The 16833-nt window shown below is 41.5% G+C and overlaps 1 protein-coding gene and 1 long non-coding RNA gene across 1 annotated transcript; both read left to right on the top strand.

Moving 5' to 3' along the window:
- The window catches only part of LOC115482563 (6-phosphogluconate dehydrogenase, decarboxylating), a 419310-nt gene that overhangs the window by 169111 nt on the left and 233366 nt on the right, over window positions 1-16833 (top strand).
- LOC115482568 lies at window positions 14187-14985 on the top strand. The gene is made up of 3 exons (XR_003944105.1): window positions 14187-14209; window positions 14504-14652; window positions 14814-14985. It is a non-coding gene; the product is annotated as an uncharacterized LOC115482568 (long non-coding RNA).

The raw sequence follows: 16833 nt of genomic DNA, 5'->3' as shown, positions 1-16833 counted from the left end.
TGCATTACAATTTCCAGAGTAGTCTAAACCAACGTTTGTACCGAGGGGGGGGTGGTGGGGACGGTCTGCCCCAGTTGCACGCTGCAGGGGGTGCAGGGAGCAGCCACGCGGCTGTCGGCTCTGCCTGTTCCCTGCTCTCTCTGATGTTACTTCCTGTTCCGGGGCAGAGGGAGCAGGGAACCGGTAGAGCCGACAACTGTGCAGCTGCTCCCAGCACCCCGGGAGGTAAGAGGAAATGCACCTGGGGATGACAACGCTGTATTGGGGGGGGGGGGGGGGAAACGATCTGCCCTGGGTGCTAGACAACCAAGAAACACCACTGGTCTAAACACCGTAACAGATAACATTTGAACATGAGGTTCAAAGGAGAGTGTGCTGTCTAAAGTCACCCCCAATACTTTCAGCTGTGAGTCTAACTTATAGATGGCCCCATCAATTACAGCATTATTAATAAGATTCAAATTGTAAGGATGACTAATAAGCAGAAACTTAGTTTTTTCTGTGTTCATGTTCAATCTGACAGACCTTGCCCATTACTGCAAACAATACAGTACCAGTTTAATCTTAGTTATTATAAGTCAGGTATCCCCATCTAAAGAAATAAAGGTAGTTATATCATCCACATAAATAAACGGTTGCAACCCCAAAGTTTCCAGCCTATGTCCCAAAGAAGCCATCAGAATATTAAATAGGGTTCGAGACAATGTCTGCCTGTATTAGGAAATACCTTCATACTGCCTTTAACGCTTCCCAAAATACCTCAGGCGATACATCCAGGGTATCATTGAAATCAGAATGATTTCAGCTGCCTCTACCTGTTGCATGTTCTAAGGGTCTAAAAAGATGGTGTCATCCAGCCTCCACAACCGTTTGTCCTTGGGGGGCTGCATTAGAAGTAAACTCATACATATGGGGGAATGGTTTGTCCAAATCCTGGGCTCAGTAATGGAGGAACGAACCCTGGATACTAAGTCTCCACCCACCAGCCACATATCTGTCCTAGAATGGGTATCATGAACACCAGAATGAAAAGTGAAATCTCTCCCCAGGGGGTGCTGGAAACACCAAATATTGACGAGCTCCCACTCAGCTAACAATTGGTGAAGACATTGCCTATCAACTTTACCATTACCACTGGGCTGTAGTATCTTGCGCTGTGTTATGTCCCCCTACTAATAGTGTCCCAGTGGCTTTCTCCAGCAGCAAACAATTTAGCAATTGAAAAAATTGGCCTTGATCGCATTGGGGGGCATAGACATTTAGCAGAGTATGTGCAGTTCCTGCCAGGTCAATGTTAGGTAGAAGATATCTCCCCTGAATCACGGTAGATTTCACGTACCCCAGGTGAGCAATGGTTTGCAAATTCTATAGCTACCCCATTAGTTTTAGCTTTCTTTGATTAGAAGCAAAAAATATCACCTGATAATTTTTATGCTTAAAACAAATTTAATGCTTACAGAGTAGGTGTGTCTGTTGCGCAAACCCCACATACATGCATAAGCGGTCAACTTCTCTGAAGTATATTTGGCACTTTTGAGGGGTATTTAACCCCCTAACATTCATAGAAAAAAAACCACACCTGTGGGGTATTAATAGAAAGAATATGGAATACAGTGCAAATGTAAACAGCCCCTACAAGCTGCAACAGAACCCCTCTTATAAGATGCACCCTAGCAGTGACATCACGTGTCCACCTACTAGACAATAAAGATGGCAAATTCATCCCTCGTTCCATCCGCCCATCCCATCCTCAATCCCCTCCCTGAACACCCCCAGCAAAGTGGCCATCTTCAAAGTGGGGCAGGAAGTCACAGCTCCACCTCCCCAGTCCTCCCCACCCACTGGTATATTAGATCCAACAATTGTGAAATGTTCTCAAAACAGTCAAAGGCAAAAACGTATCTTAAAAGCAACAGTGAGCATCAAACTTTCACAGTGTGCTCCACTTATGATCTTCCCGGCTTCATCTGCTCGGGCATCGAAGAGAAGACAAACAGATGAAGAAGATAAGCCTCTAGCATTCTCTCTCAGGTAGCAGACGTAGTTGCAGGAGAAGAGGTGTCCGATTGGCAAGATTTGCTGAGCCTCCACAGGTGTTGTACTTTAAATGGCTTGTTGTTCACTGCAAACAAAAGCTGAAAGGATAGTGCTAGTGGTAATGCAACTTATGCTGGGTGAGACACCTTGTGGTATCTCGAAATTCTCATCTCCGGCAAAAAGTAGTGGCAGATAAGTCTGCAGAGAGCTCAACCTGGCTCCATCCAGTAGAACATGGCCACTTGGCGAGGTGCTTGGAGTATACACGCTTTCGCCGGAAAGCGATGAAAATAAGCAATGATATCACAGGGATGCTCTGACTGGAGTGTCCCCAGAGCATGATGAACTCTTTCAAATCCCAAGGGCTATTGTTCCTACCCTGGTTGTTCCACATGCAGGAAAAGAGTGCAAATTATCTGCATTAGCACAGCCACATCTTCCCCTTGCACGCCATCCGGTATTCCCCATGCCGTATATTATTTCAGTGTGCTCGATTTTCAATATCTCCATCTTAAGCAATAATTCCTCATATTTAGACTCATAACTATCACACCTCTTGTGAAGGTCAAACACATCCTGATAATGAGCAATAACTTGCTCCTCAAACTGATTTAGCCGTTGGCTTATATCATTAAACTTTCTGTGAAGGCCTTCTACATTGGCTTGCAAGTCCTGCTTTATGCTGCCTTTAGATCCAGCATCCAAATTGCAGTTCTTTTAATTAAGTTACAAAGTATATATCAAGAAAATATTCTTGAATTAGAAATGGAACAGCATTTATAGAAAAAATATAACTCTTGCATAGTACCAGGAAATCAATTAATATACCATTCAAAAGTCCACAATTGTTGCAGAGAGGCAGGGATCACCATACAGTAATAAAAGCATTTACCTTGATAAGGAATAATATCGTAAAGTGCAGAGTTTACCTAATCAATTAGAGAAAGAGGTTCAGAACTATACTCCGTGACATGCAGAAGAAGTGGGAGCAGCTAAAGCTTGATCTTGAGCCACTGTTTTATTACTGAGAAACATCACCAATTGTGAAGAATCAAAAAAATGTAATTCTCATTCTTATATTTAACCATACACTTGCAAGGAAACTTCAACAGGAAAAGAGTCCCCAGGGCCAATACCTTATGTCTCAAAAGTAGGAATTGCTTACGACATCTCTGAGTAATTTTGGCACATCTGGAAACATACGAGCTTTCAAGGTACAAAAGTAATGTCTCTGTGTCGGAAATAAAGCCTCAGAAGCCAGTCTCTATCATAATCCAAAGCCATAATAGCAACCAGCGTGGCTGGAATCACAGGTTTCTCTTTAGATGATTCAAGAAGAGCAGTTAAGTTCAAACTATCTTCTGAAATAGGTGACAAATAATCCATCTCTCCTTACTACTTTTTTCTTAAATGGAGGAAGATAGAATACTTAGAGGCAGGAAGTAACGACTCTTTAGGAACATAAAGTATCTCAAGGAAATATTGTTTGAACATTTCCTGAGCAGAAACTCCCAGTATCCTGGGAAAGTTTATTAATCGAAGATTCCTCCTACGTACTTGGTTCTCCAAATTTTCACATTTAAGTTCCAAACTTAACTGTCCTTTAATCAAAGTAGAAACTGTGGAATCAACTTTTGAACAGAAGTGATTTGCTTTCCACTAAATTTTTTTAACATATTCACTTGAAACTCAAAACCGTCCATTTTATGTTCCATTATCACAATGTTTTGCGCCATGGTATGTATTTTCCCCACTTGGGCTGAACTCTGTGCTGCTATTGTCTGACCAAGGGACTCTATCATTTTCCAAATCTCCTCTTAGGTAAACGATGGAGGTCATACCGGCTCAAATCCAGTGGACTGGGGCACCTCAGTCCACTCCTCCAACTCAGGGAGATCCGGAGTCTCCGTCTGAACTTCTTGAATGATGGTTCTATTGCTGCTAGTTCCGCCTACTGGCCCCAGCAGAATTGTGTTTCACAATTCAGATATCATAACCTCCGGCGACCCTTGCTCCTTGGAAACTCCAGTAATAGGTCCTGTTGAATGGTTGGCCAGCACCCTCAAGGCTTTCTGCATGCTGCAGTGCCAGATTGAATGGCGGCACTCTCTCTTCAAGGTAAACGAATCACTACTGACCAAGGATGAGGAAAGCTGAGCCCTGCCCTGCGACAATCCAAGCGGGCTTACTCCAGTAGCTGTTGAAAGCCCAGCAAACTCAGTAATTTTGCGTTGGGTGAGTACTGGAGTACTAGTTACCACCCCAGAGCTTACGGTGCAGTTTTCCTCGGTCTTGTCTTTCAAATAGGAAACAGAGTCTGAGCAATATATCTGCTGTCTAGTACACCATCTTGCCTCTCCAAAACCCATGCAATTCCTCTTTAGTAGCTGGTGGGTAGCATAGATTTAGTTCCCCAGTGCTTAGTGGTGCTCTGTCAGCGGATTCAGGATGCGGCCCTAGAGGCACTGTTGTCATTTGCTGCGCCATAAAGCCCAATGAGCTCACCAGGTTATAAGCAAAAACCTTCATATCTAAGCGTCCACTGTGGTTCACCATCAGTTTGTGACTGGTGTCTCTCAAATATAAGACGGCAAGGTAGCAAAAATTAGTAAGTTGGTAGTTCTTATTATAGTAAAAACAGAACCCGAATTATAGCTACGTCTTGCAAGGTTCCGCGTTAGGAGTTACGGATCAAGAAAGGGATCTGGGTGTCGTCGTCGATGATACGCTGAAACCTTCTGCTCAGTGTGCTGCTGCGGCTAGGAAAGCGAATAGAATGTGGGTGTTATTAGGAAGGGTATGGAGTCCAGGTGTGCGGATGTTATAATGCCGTTGTGTCGCTCCATGGTGCGACCGCACCTGGAGTATTGTGTTCAGTACTGGTCTCCGTATCTCAAAAAAGATATAGTAGAATTGGAAAAGGTACAGCGAAGGGCGACGAAAATGATAGTGGGGATGGGACGACTTTCCTATGAAGAGAGGCTGAGAAGGCTAGGGCTTTTCAGCTTGGAGAAGAGACGGCTGAGGGGAGATATGATAGAAGTGTATAAAATAATGAGTGGAATGGATCGGGTGGATGTGAAGCGACTGTTCACGCTATCCAAAAATACTAGGACTAGAGGGCATGAGTTGAAGCTACAGTGTGGTAAATTTAAAACGAATCGGAGAAAATGTTTCTTCACCCAACGTGTAATTAGACTCTGGAATTCGTTGCCGGAGAACGTGGTACGGGCGGTTAGCTTGACGGAGTTTAAAAAGGGGTTAGATAGATTCCTAAAGGACAAGTCCATAGACCGCTATTAAATGGACTTGGAAAAATTCCGCATTTTTAGGTATAACTTGTCTGGAATGTTTTACGTTTGGGGAGCGTGCCAGGTGCCCTTGACCTGGATTGGCCACTGTCGGTGACAGGATGCTGGGCTAGATGGACCTTTGGTCTTTCCCAGTATGGCACTTATGTACTTATGTACTTATGTGGAGGAACTCAGGGACTATGCCGCCATTCAGCTGGGTGATGTCACTTCCTTACTAATTTTTTTAATTTCAGCGGTGCAATTTCATTCAATATATCTTCACTCAGTTTACTCCAGCCCAATAATGTTCTCGCTAAAAATTCCAAGACGGGGTAAAGCCACCACAGGGGTGGAGGTACACTGGAATCCTACGCAAGTAGATGCGCAAATATATACCATCTACTATATCATCAACTGTATCTCATAAGACTCCTGATGAAGGCGTATTTTTTTGCCGAAACACAGCTGTGTCGTGTCCGAATTGAGTGTGACAGTGTTTGTGATAGAATAAAGAATTGATTCTCCACACACGCCATCTCCGTTTTTTTTGGAAGAGCCTACTTTTCCTACTCCTTTCTTTCTGCTCGCTAAAAATTCTCCATCTAATTCTTTATCCACTTTCTGCCAAAAAACAGTGAGAACTAGTTTCCTTCTTGACCAGTTTAATTTTGGTTGTTTTCCTACATGCTTTATAGATTTTTCTTTCCAATGTAACACAATTTGTAGTCTGTGGTGATCACCATAAAACATCAGTAATATTAAGTGATGGTATTGAAGCAAATCTATATGCACATACATCCAGTTGAGGATATGGGAGTTCTGTTAAAACCTGCAGAATCTAAAACGTATAAAACTGACTAATATTTCTATCATTTATATTTTCAAAATGAAGGTTAATATTCCCCTCAATATCATATTGGAGAACTCAACCTGTTCTTGTGATACAAAGTAATAAAACACTTCCTGAGTCTTTTCCCATTTTCCTGGGGAGTCAATAACACAAGATGAAACAGCCTGAGTTTTCCAAAGAATCATCCTTAACTATACAAGGTAGAATCTCCAGGGATGAAGTCGCAACTACTTCCTTCAGTTCTACTAAAAAAGATTTATAAATCATTAACACACCACCACCCCTACCTCTCTCCCGGCAACTACAAAACGGTTTAAATCCATTTGGACAGAGTTCATTTAAAATAGGATCCTCCTTACTTCTTAGCCAAGTTTCCACAATAAACACCATACCAGGATCTTCTTCCTCAATCCATTGTCTAATTACCAGGGCCTTATTCACCACAGACCCAGTGTTAAAGTAGTAGATTGGAATTGGAACAGTATCCATTTGCTATCTCTAGCCAATACAATATTTAATACTTGACATTTCATGGTTTTCCTTTTTTTAAATCTTTAAAATCAATCTGATTCTATCTGGGGGATATCAAAGTTTCAATTTGTCTAGGTAACAGCTCATTACAATTAATAAAATTTCTCCGTACATGGAAATTAGACACGTTTAAACTAACGCTAGCCAGTTCCCCAGCTAACAGTAATAAAATGAAACAGCCTAACCACCAAAAACACCAGGATACCATCTATAAAGTTAGTTACACAAGTTAAATTATTGAAAGACTTGTAGTATACTGTTGCAGTTCTAAGTACTAATCTCTTAATTCCATAAATACCTCACTTTGGGGGTATTTTACTAAGGTGCACTAGCATTTTTAGCTAGCACTAGAAATCAGCTAGCCATAGGCGCCTGGTATAAGAGGCCTGTTAACAGCAGTATTATTCAAGTTTAAACTGAGTACTGCTACTTATCCCAACATGACGCTGCCAAATGGCATCCATTGTAATCAGCTTGCAGGTGCTGGGTGAGAGGTAAGTGACACCCACCTTCAAGGCGGAGATAATCCTCCTATTCAAAACGGTTCCCCGATGCTGGACCGCATTTCGTTTCACGTCCTCAGGAGGAACCACCAATTCCTCTACAACATCACAATAATATTATCACTGTTGAAATAAACCACCTTGTACACAATATCAACACTTACTAATCAAATTATTCATCACTTACTGTCATTATTATGCGCAGCTGCCTGCCAGACTGGTGCTCACACAGACTTGGGTCAGGAACCGCTCCACTGAAGAATACTGCATGGGCGTATGTTTCCCAAGTTAAATACCTACCATTACTGGCCCACCCCAATCGTTTTTAAAGGCACACAACATTATACCCATTCGACCTCTAAATTGATGCCATTGGGGGCCACCGTACCTGCACCTATAGTGAACTGGTATAAATTTACATGCATATTTTGTACAATTTGTGCATATATGACGACTTACTCCACCCCCAAACATACCTGTATTTGGGCTATGTAAAATGTAGGCTTGAACTTTGAATGAGAACTCCTCTGGAGCTGACTCAGAAAGGAATGAGAGCTTAACTATTAAAATGTACTCTGTCCTTTCTGAAATTGTGTAATAATCATGTGAAGGAAGGATTAAATTGTGATCATTGACCTATAGTAGAAAACTATCTGAATTCAAGAAAGCTTGGGACAAGTACATAGGATCTCGTAAGGGATTGAAAGGGAGAGTAGATGGCATAGTAACATAGTAGATGACGGCAGAAAAAGACCTGCACGGTCCATCCAGTCTGCCCAACAAGATAAACTCGTATGTGCTACTTTTTGTGTATACCTTACCTTGATTTGTACCTGTCCTTTTCAGGGCACAGACCGTATAAATCTGCCCAGCATTATCCCTGCCTCCCAACCACCAGCCCCGCTTCCCACCACCGGTTCTGGCACAGACCGTATAAGTCTGCCCAGCACTATCCCCGCCTCCCACCACCAGCTCTGCCACCCAATCTCGGCTAAGCTCCTTAGGATCCATTCCTTCTGAACAGGATTCCTTTATGTTTATCCCACGCATGTTTGAATTCTGTTACTGTTTTCATTTCCACCACCTCCCGCGGGAGGGCATTCCAAGCATCCACTACTCTCTCTGTGAAAAAATACTTCCTGACATTTTTCTTTAGTCTGCCCCCCCTTCAATCTCATTTCATGTCCTCTCGTTCTACCGCCTTCGCATCTCCGGAAAAGGTTCGTTTGCGGATTAATACCTTTCAAATATTTGAACGTCTGTATCATATCACCCCTGTTTCTCCTTTCCTCCAGAGTATGAATGGGCAGACTGGATAGGCCATATGGTCTTGATCTGCTTTCAATTCTCTCTGTTTCTTTGAATTCCAAATGAAGCAGAGAATTGAAGGAACTTTTATGCTATGGAAGGGAAGTAAGTATCTATTGGGATTATTTCAGTGTTCTGACATTTTTGTGTTTTCTTTTAACTTGTGATGATTATTTTGAGTGGAAGATGGACTGCTTAGAAATAAGGATGGTTTGGAATGTTATGAAGTTGCTCTAAAATTAAAGTCTGAAATCTTCTTTTAAACCTTTGAGTGATTCATTTCTCAGTGGATTGCAAATATCCAGTTTGTAAGCTATAAGAGGTAACCTTAAGAACTGGATTTGGCATGGATTCAGGACTGTTGTCCTACATGTTGGTTGAACCTTTGCTTCTGCACCCTCCTTCTTGCAAATAGTGGGATAATACATTCCAAATCTTTCCTAATGAAAAAAAAAAATAAACCAAGGGTATCCAGATGACTTATTCTTGAATGGAGGCTTTTTTCCATCCAGGATTTATGGAACTGACTTTACCAATATAATGATGGGAAAACCTTTTCACATCACTGTAAATCCTTGCAGTAATTTATACTAAAAAGCTTATTGTAAAAAAAGAAAATGCATTCCTGGATCTAAAGTATCAGTGAGAAAGTATTGATTATTTCTGGCATTTGTGAAAAGCAAGATAGTATCAGAGATCAACTGGGATTTATTTCATTGCATCAGGTGATAAATTGGGTAAATCAGAGGTCTTGATTTGCTGTTATATTATGTTACGCCATGGTATGTCAAAGGAAGAAAGTTTTTCACATGCACTATTTTAAAATCTCCCTAGCAATCTGTATGTCAAAACTTGATATACCATCCTGGAAGTTTCAGTAGAAAATATTGCTGCTGACATCTACATTTGTGCCCTTTTGTAAGTGAAATTTCCTCATAAGCTTGAGGTAAACCACCATCACTATTTATTTATTTATTTGGATGGATTTTGCTCACACCTTTTTCAGTAGTAGCTCAAGGTGAGCTACATACAGATACATTGGATATTTCTCTGTCCCAGTAGGGCTCACAATCTAATTTTGTACCTGAGGCAATGGAGGGTTAAGTGATTTGCCCAAGATCACAAGGAGCAGCAGTGGGATTTGAACCAGCCACCTCTGGATGTCAAGACTGGTGCTCTAACCACTTGGCTACTCCTCCACTATATGAGAAAGTCTTGATCATTGCAACCCAGTCTTGGTTTACCTGCTGTGCCACTTTATAAGTGACTAGTAAAAAAGGCCCGTTTCTGTTGTGAAGGAAATGGGTGCTAGCGATGTTTCCTCCCCCCCTGCCCCCCCTCGGCGCATCCCCCAAGCCCCTTCCCCCCTGCGCATCATGCAAGCCCCTCCACCCCCGGGCATATGAACCCCCCCGCCACCCGCAACCCCCAATAGTAACGGTGTGTGACCGCTGCTGCTTCTCCTGTTGAGCAGCAGCGGCGGAAAAAAGGACAAAAACGGGGGAAAAAAACCAACCTGAAAAACGCGGCTGTGTAGACAGCCATCTGCCATTGGCTATCGTCTCTGCAGCCGGTCCTCCTCTCCCCTCTGAAGTCGCAGCGCTCCTCCGGGGTCGTCCTCCAGGGGCAGTGACGTGCAGGGGAGAGGAGGAGTGGCTGCACAGATGACAGCCAATGGCAGATGGCTGTCTACGGAGGCACGTTTTGTAGTGTTTTTTTTGGGGTTTCTTCTTTTTGTACCGGCCGATGGGGGTTGCGGGTGGCGAGGGCCGAACTTGGAGAGGACAGGGAGGGCGGTGGCAGGTTTCCCAGGGCGGTTAGGGTGCGTGGGTGGTTCGGAACTCCGAGGTTGGCAGCCAGTGTGGAGCGATTCCTAGGCAGGGGGAGGAGTAGGGAAACACGCTCTGTGTGTTTCCCTACTCCTCCCCCTGGCTGGTACTACTCTTCCTGGCTGTGTCGCTGTTTGCTGCTGACGTCAGTTTGATCTACTCCATGAAGCAGACCACATCCGGCGGAATCTACGGTTCCAGGCAGCCTCAGAACGTTGGAGGTGAGAATATTATATAGGAGGATAGGCTGAAACCAGGGGTTAAGTTTTGGATTTGGCTGAAAGTGTTCTGACAGTTTTGGTAGCAGTTTGTTTCTCTGAAGAAAGCAGCTTTAGTCGGCCTCTAAGTATCAAAGGACCATCATATCTGTGGTGGTCTTACTTTTTCTCTGATCGACCATGGGTTTGCTTTACATTTCTTCACTTGTTTATTTCTCACAAACTGGGTCTTCTAACAGCTCTAATATCATCTGCATGAACTGGAAAATTGAGATCTTTACACTTGTATCATCAAACCAGGAAATGTAAATGTGAGTACATAATCCACATTTGTGCTTTATCCACAACTGCCATCAGAGTCGCTTCAGTGTTGAGGCAGCTTGGGCAAAGAGAAATTGTTAATTCTATTTTAACCTTTCACCCTGCAAGTGAGGAATGTTATCTGGGTTTCAATTGCTCAAGAATGTCTAGCTTTTGTTAGACTAAGAGGTTAGAAAGGTCAGGGAGAAGTAATTATTTACCACATCTGAAGGCTATTGGGCATAGTGGATAATCTCGAGGGATCAACAAGCAAACAGTGTTAGAAGATAGTTTAAAAAGATTAGGCTAATGTTGGTTAGAAGAAAATAGAGTAGATTTTAAATAATTCTAGATGAGTTAGATTTTGTCTTATAAGGAATTTTGATTTCTGTTTATTTTAGAATATGTTTTATTCTGTGTAATTAATAAGTTCTATTTCTATGTAGAATATCTTTTCAATTCAACTTTGTCTGACCTTTCAAGTGATATCTCTGCAAGTTTAAATAGATCATCTGGTTTGAATTATCCACAGTCCTAGCTAGGTGAAAAAGGTCAGGAAAAGTCAACTTTGTTTCTTGATGAATAGCTAAGTGTAGGAATGGTCCTGAAAGTAATAACAAACCATATCTGTATGCCATTAAGCAAAGATTGGTCCCTTGACCCCTTAATGAATGCCAGAACCCAGTTTAAGCTATGACTGGGATTATGTGAATAATACAGAGATAGGTGCTACATTGTCTAGTCTGAGAGGCCCAGGTCATAGGTCAGTTAGGAAATGTCTGGAACCTATGTAACTGATTTTCAACATATGTGTAGAGGTGATTAGTTCAAGGCAGGGTAATCATCTATTTTACCATCTGGAAAGTAAGGGGGGCTAGAGGGGTTTAGGAATAGTATATAACTGAGAGCAGAAGCAGCTTACATCAGAAGAGAGAAGGAGAGAGCTAAGAAGAGAGAAGGAGAGAGCTAAGAAGAAGAGAGGAGCGGAGACAGAAGCCATAAGATCCAGAGAGCTGAGAATGAGAAGAAGAGACTTAGTGCTGATGTTCTACTTTGTTTGCTGGCAAATAAAGAAGATTTCTCTCTCATTCTGGTGTGTGCTGTTTGACTCCTGAAGTACCACAGATTCTGCTAACAATAGTGGTAATTCCTGCAACAGTGTTACATTGCAATTATATAGTGTATTTTGGCAGATTGGACTTGCAGCCCTGAGACATTGTTGTAAAGCAAGTTAGGGGTAGATCCCAGACTTGTGGCTTGTTATTTTCTCCCTTTTAGGGGCTTATGTAGTAAAGTATGGGAGGCTTGGCATGGATTCTGTGCACAGCTTCTTCAAGGCTATGGAGTCGATACACCAAACCATTGACTCCGACTCCTCTATTTTTCTGCTGTCTAACTACGACTCTAGCTGCGACTCTGACTGTTATTAGATTTTAAAATTTTTGTTCTTGGTCTTATATTTACCAGTACTTTAGATTCAGGAGATTGAGAGAGAGAATGAATTTAGTGCATGGTCTGAGGAAGAGTAAAACATTAGCATTACTGAGAGCTTTTTGTGCTACTTTGTTTTGATGGGCCAGCATGAACTACCTGCAACATTTTTTCTTCTTTTATTGAAGGATATGGGTGGACAATGTAATGAATAAAATTTTTAAAATGGTAGGGGGTTGAGGAGCAGAGATGATTGTGTTGCCAGATGCAGGGCTAAGGATAGGTACTGCAACTTTGAGATGATGGGCAGTGCATTTACCTGCAGAAATGTACGTGCTATTATATCAATAAAATTTTGTGTGGAAAATATGTTTGTACTGTATGTGTATGCAATAATCCTTCAGGTTCCACTACAATCTTTGAACAAGATGTCGATTTTTCTGCTAACACACACACAGTGCACTAGAATGTAGCATAGTGACTGGCTTGCTCTCCTATATTCACACACTTTTTGTATGTACATTATTGCATATGGTTTGTTTATTGCATCGGGTGTTACTTTTTTTTTTACACACGTTAGGAAATAGTGTCTTGAGCTTCAGTGCACAGCTCTAACATAAGGCTTGTTACATCAGCCCATTAGTATATCACCTTGTCTCTGATGGCCAAAGTCTTGTGGTGGTAAGAAAACATTGTTTTAGTATCTCTATAAGAAAGTTTTCCTGCAAGAAAAAAAAATGTATACCATGTTGCTATATTAGAAAGGTAAAGAACATTTTGTGTTTCAGAAATATCCACAAAAGTAAAAGGAAGGTGCTTTACCATTTCCTTTCATCTGTCCATTGTTTTGCTGATTTGACTATTGTAGTTCCAGCACTGAAGAGGGTTCATGTCGCACTTTGACCCTGGTCTTGGTGGGGTCATCCATTGCTTCCTCCAGCAGTACCTGCTGCTATGATTCTGCACTAAACCTCCCCTCAATCCTTGGTACACATGACAACCAAAACTATTCAACCAAAGATCTGATGCTACTTATGCAGACAAATAGCACCGTACTACACATAAACCCACTCTTTTTTGTTATTTATTTTTTGAAAATTATTTGAAAGAGAGCCCTTAGACAAACCACCGCTTTTAAGGCAAGCTCATTTCTTTCTGCCCGGTGGCATAGCACTTCTTTCATAGGGCGGTCTCTTCTAAATGAATATACGTGCTATTACATCAATGCAAAACTGCTCACGAGTGCAATGTGATCAAAAAATAAAAATAAACGTGAACTTATCTTTTGTCATTTTTTGGGATTCTTTTTTTTTTTCATTTCTCTATTTCTTTGTATTTACTTATTCTCCACTCCACTCTCAGTCCAAAGATCAATAATCTGCAAGGCTTAATCCACAAGGCTTCCCTGGTAACGCCCGACACCGCGGGTTTCAATACTTTCTTCAGGGACTCGGGTTAAACGGCAAACGTTGATTTCCAACTCTACACAAAAGTTCTCGACTGAGACAAAGTCGCCGTGGGCTTTCGATGCATAAGTAGCATCAGATCTTTGGTTGAGTAGCTACGATTCTGCAAGCATTGGCATTTCACAAGAGCATTCTCTGCAGTGGATGAGTCTTTGTTCAATTTTTACTTTGTAAACAGTAAAACTTTCCTTTGAAGAACTAGTTGGAGGAGTTAATGAAACTGGCATTGTAACTGTTTTGATGGTTTTGTCCTTTCTTCACTGTTTTCTGTCTCTCTGGAGACTCTCATCTACTTTGCTTCATCTGTCTCTCCAAGGACTCTCCTTTATGTCTTTCCAGGACTATGAAAGTAAACTGCAGGCCTTACAAAAGCAGGTGGAGACACGTTCTCTGACTGCAGAGACCACTGAGGAAGAGGAGAGAGGAGGAGGAAGAAGAAGAAGGTGTGTACCTGGAAATTTTTATGGCAGGTTTCCTAAGTAGGTGATATAAATTTGAATATGTGCCAGCCATTCAGCCAGTAGCTTTCTTCAAGCATGGAGAGATTGGTGTTGTAGATATGAAGTCCTATATCCAGGCACTTCTGAATCATTTCTTACTGTGCCACCTACTAATGAAGACTAGGATTTTATAATCTCCTAAACTTTTTTTGGCCATGTATTCCCTGTAACACCAGTTGCAGTGCCTGTGCCCTTTTCTTGTGATTTGTGTGACAGTGCATTCTGTGCTCTCCCCAGTGCCATGGACTCAGCGTGACTATGAGCTGGCTGAGTGGGCATTCCGGAAATGGAAACACCATCAGTTTACATCCTTGAGGGACCTGCTCTGGGGAAATGCTGTTTACCTAAAGGAAGCAAATGCAATCAGTGTGGAGTTAAAGAAGAAGGTGAGCCCTTGAGGACCTGGTCATTTTTGTGCATTGGTGCATCTAAATGTATATTCTCTCTTCCTCTTCCCTCCTCTCTTAAGGTGATCAGTTTATGTTGCAGTGTATGAATGATTTTTCTTGCTTCTTCACAACTTTGCTTGTATTTTTCTCGACTTCAGGTGCAGTTTCAGTTTGTGCTGCTTACAGATACACTATATTCCCCACTGCCCCCAGAGCTGCAACCTCCTGAACCTGCGAAAAATCAGGGTCACCATGCTTTTCCTCGTACTGTGGTGGCTGTGGAAGTGCAGGACTTAAAGAATGGGGCTACACATTATTGGTCACTGGAAAAGCTCAAGTAAGGACACAATTCATCATGAAGGGGGAATGCAGAAAGTTTTATTTAAAAATGTTTTCTTCTTGGTATTAAAATGAATGCTAATTACTTCCCAGTGCAATACCAAAATGATATCTTTACTGGTTGCTGGTTTCAAAACTTTGTGGCTTGGCCAGGCCATGCTTCTGTGCAAAGCTACTCACCAAAGTGTTCTGTTGACAAGGTTGGGACCCGTTTTAAACAATGGTGTTACATTGGCCATTTTCCAGTTTTCAGGTATTACGGATGATTTTAACAACAGGTTAATAGCAGATCAGCAATTTCATTTTGTTTGAGTTTTTTCAGTACCCTAGGGTGTTTGCCATCTGGTTCATGTGATTTACTACAATACTCTTTAATTTATTGATTTGGCTCAGTTCGTCTTCTTTGAGTTCGTCTTCTTTCAGTTCCTTCACATTGTTACCCATGAAAATCATTTCTGGTACAGGTAGATCTCTTACATCTTGTTCCGTAAGGACCGAAGCAAAGAATTTATTTAATCTCTGTGCTGTGGCCTTGTCCTCTCTGAGTGCCTCTTTTGCTTCTGCGTGATCTAATGGTCCCACAGATTCCCTCACAGACTGTCTGCTTGTGATGTACCTGAAAATGTTGTTGCTATGAGTTTTTGCCTCTGTGACAAGTTTCTCTTCATATTCTCTTTTAGCGTTCTTTGTTAATGTTTTGCATATGACTTGCCAGTGCTTATGTTGCCTCTTATTTTCTTCATTTGGATCCTTTTTTCCATTCTTCGAAGGACATTCTTTTGGCTGTAATAGCCTCTTTCATTATACCTTTTAACCACTCTGGCTGTCATTTGCTCTTCTTTCCACCTTTGTTAATACTTAGAATACATCTGGTCTGGGCTTCCATGATGATATTTTTAAACAACATCCATGCCTGATTTAAAGTCCCAACCTTTGCGTTTGACCCTTTCAGCTTCTTTTTAATCATTTCCTTATTTTATTATAACTGCCCTTTCAAAAATTAAATGCTGCTACAGTAGATTTCCTCAGTGACTTCACTCCAGATATTAGAGATTTGATCATATTTTGATCACTGTTTCACAGCAGACCCAATACCATTTCCTCTTGTACTATGCTCTGCATACCACTAAGGTCTAGATCTAAAATAGCTCCACCTCTTGTTGGTTCCTGGACTAGTTGCTCCAAGGAGCAGTCATTTATTACATCTAAGAATTTTACCTCCCTAGTGCTTGATGTAACATTTATCCAGTCAGTATTGGGGTAATTAAAATCAGTACTCAAATAAAAAGTCACCTCCCTTCTATTAAGGGTACAAATTGACTGCTTTGCAATAAAAAATAGTGGAGAAAAAAGACCTCAGAATCATCAGAACTTAAAACAAACATCAACAGCTGATAATAGTAAAAGCTGTCATTCAGTCATTGGTCAGTAAAAAACTACACAAAGTTCCAACTGTTCCAGTGTTGCAAATAGCAGTCAAGTATACCACATAAATAGGCAATACTATCCCAGTCAACAGAATGTTTCAGCCATGCTTTGGATTGCATGGCTGAAACATTCTGTTGACTGGGATAGATATTGCCTATTTATGTGGTATATTTGACTGCTATTTGCACACTGGAACAGTTGGAACTTTGTGTAGTTTTTTACTGACCAATGACTGAACGAGAGCTTTTACTATTATCAGCTGTTGATGTTTGTTTTAAGTTCCGATGATTCTGAGGTCTTTTTTCTCCACTATGTTTTATTGCAAAGCAGTCATTTTATACCCTTAATAAAAGGAGGTGACTTTTTATTTGAGTACTGAATCAATTCCTTCTCTGGTCCTGTTGAAATTTT

This window comes from Microcaecilia unicolor, chromosome 13 (assembly GCF_901765095.1).
Source record: "Microcaecilia unicolor chromosome 13, aMicUni1.1, whole genome shotgun sequence".
In the NCBI taxonomy this organism is placed as follows: Eukaryota; Metazoa; Chordata; class Amphibia; order Gymnophiona; family Siphonopidae; genus Microcaecilia; species Microcaecilia unicolor.
Note: the sequence above shows the minus strand (reverse complement) of the source record. Positions and strands in the feature narration are given on the sequence as shown.